Below are 3,017 nucleotides of genomic sequence, written 5' to 3' on the forward strand. Positions count from 1 at the left end.
GAAAAAACTGTTCGATGTCAGATGAGTTAATGTGCCTCATCATGCAGATATGTGTTATTTGGCATGGGGGAGCTGTGGGAATTCAAATGGAAGGTTTCGATCGTGCTTCTGTAAATTCACAGTTAAAACTGTTTTCTGAACATGTAATTTTAGTGTTTGTCACCCAAAAGCAGTATCAGTATACACTGGACCATGCTAGGATTAAGCTGTGATCTGCTTTGTCTTTTAAATACCTCAAGGGACAGTGACTCAACCACCTCCCTGAGCAGCCTGTTCAGCTGTCTGACAACCCTTCTGGTGAAGAAATTATTCCTCATATCTCAACTTCCACTGGTGCAACTTGCAGCCATTTCCTCTCCGTTGCTTGTGACTTGAGAGACCAACTCTCACCTCTCCAGAACCTCCTCTGGGGTGGTTGCAGAGAGCAGGAACATTCCAGCAGTGACCTCCCTGTCCTTCCTGAACTGAGGGGCCCAGAACTGCACCCAGCAGCTGAGCTGTGGCCTCACCAGTGCTGAGTACAGGGGAGTGGTCATTGCCCTGCTCCTGCTGGCCACACCATTGCTGACACAGGCCAGGATGGCTTTGGCCTTCTTGGCCACCTGGGCACACTCCTGCCTCATGGTCGGACACTGCTGACAGGACCTCAGCTTGCCCTTGTTGATCCTCACACCATTGGCCTTGGCCATTAATCCAGCCTGTCCAGAGCCCTCCAGCAGATCACACTCCTGCCCAGCTTGGTGTCCTCTGCAGACTGAGGGTGTCCTGGATCCCCTCATCCTGGCCATTGATAAAGATATTGAACAGAATTGGCCCCACACCGCTCCCTAGGGAACGCTGCTTGTGACAGGGTGCTAAATGGATGCAGCACCATTCACCAGCACTCTGGGCTCAGCCATCCAGACAGTTTTTAACAGTGAAGAGTGCACCCATCCAAGCCATGAGCAGCCAATTTCTCTGGGAGAATACTATGGAAAACACTGTCAAAGCTTTACTGATGTCTAGAAGGCAACATCCACAGCCTTCCCCTCATCCTCTCTGCAGGTCAGGAAGGACATTGGGTCAGTCAAGCAGGACCTTCCATGTGGTCATTCTCAGGCACTTCTGTGGTTTTCAACACATCAATGTCCCTCGTGTCACTGCTGCCACATGGAAATCCATCCCCAGTCTCCATGAGACAACAGATGAAAGGAACTCCCCAGCACACCATCCCTCAGACACTGGCATGTTGCCCCGGGCTATCTCCAGCCCTGGTTTTATCCTTTTCCTGCTACAAATTCATTAGGATTCTGTGTGGAGTGCTGAGTCCCTTCATCTAAAACCTATTGAGGGAGTGAGGTATTTATCTATTTGGTAAGTGTTGAGGTCTGATTTAAATAGATTCATAATATCTAATAGAACCACTGTGAAAAGATGTTATTAAAATTAATCTGTCTGAAATTTTGAATCTCATTACTAAAAACCACCTGCATTTACTGAGATAATTACATTTTCTGAACAGCCAAAAGCCATATCATTTTCACCAGTGTTGCATTACTTTTGTTGGGTTTTATCCTTGACTCAGAGCAATTGCAATAACACCAGCTGCTTTTAGATATTATTGATCATAAAACCTTTAGACATCAAAGGAAAGCTAAGGAGATGCCAAAGACTACTAAAAATAAAATTTTTTTGTATACAAAAGTCTGCTACAGTAACTGAAGCTGGTGAAATAGATCAAAGAGTGACTTTTCTGTGCGCATCTTCTGAATATAGGAAAAATACAGGGGAGTGTTCTTATCATTTAAGTATTTAGCTAATCCTGTCAGAAGGAACAGCAGTAGTTCATATTCAGTAGTGTCAGCATGTGTCTTTTTAGTCTCTCTCATGTGCTCAGTAAGTCCACAATAAAGCAACAGTATTTTGGTAATATGCAAATAGTTTTAGTTTGTATTAACTTGAGGTGGTTTTTTTTTGATAGTCTGTGTGGCATTTTGCTATTCACTGAATTTCTCTGTTGGACCATTAATTTTGATAGAATACGAGAGAAGAAAGAGGAAGTGTCAAATGGGAATTAAGCTGCAGACTGACTAAAGGCTGGGTTCAAGTGATTGCAGCATCTTTACATATGATTAATAAAGACTTGTACTTAAAAAAAAAGAGCTTTTCTCAATTCCATTATGATATTTAAAAGCAATGATAGCAGCTATGGAGGAGACAGCTTCTATGTTTAACTGAAAATTCTTAGGCATGCTATTGAAATCTAGTTCAAACTTCAGATTTGCTGTTTAGAAACTGACCCTTCCTGGCCCCATTTCAAGTGGACTGTCCTGCTTGCAATTTTTAGCTTCCACTGTCACTAAGCGAGATTGGTACCCTACAGGGTAATCAGATTTAGCCAAACAAGAACTTAATTTACATCCTGTGCAGAGCCCACAGGCCAATCTTTTGCATAAAGACTTCAAGATTGAAATGTTTTCATGAAAGGATAATATATGCCTGGAACTGTAATATGCACAAATAACATTTTCATACTAAAAATTATATCCGCTGATCACTGTAAACTGATTCACAGAATAATAAACCCATAATTGAATATTCAAGTTTATTTCTCAAAAAAAACCAAAAAAACAAACTAGTAAGGGAAACAAAGCTCATTTTATTTCTTAACAGTTTGTGTCTTCAGAAGAGCTTATAAGTGCATGGAATGTAATCATCTTGAAGCACATACTCATTAGTATTCACAATTATATAAATCACTTCTTTGTGCCTTGGCTTTGCATGCATTAATGGATTAAGATTTACCCAAGTATTGTGTCAAGATTTACTTGACTGATACATTCAAACAGCAGATGCTGTGGAAGTGCAAGAGTAGTACATTGGGCTAGAAATAGTAAAGGCAGAAAAAGACATGATCCCTTTTCAAGTCTGATCTTACTCAGAAGAAGTATCACTATGTAGTGACTTATTTGTAGTCAAAATCTGTTCTAGAAGACATGGTCCATTTCATACATTGGCCTGTGTTTGTGGCTTGTGGT

The sequence above is a fragment of the Geospiza fortis genome, unplaced genomic scaffold (assembly GCF_000277835.1).
Source record: "Geospiza fortis unplaced genomic scaffold, GeoFor_1.0 scaffold23, whole genome shotgun sequence".
Lineage (NCBI taxonomy): Eukaryota > Metazoa > Chordata > Aves > Passeriformes > Thraupidae > Geospiza > Geospiza fortis.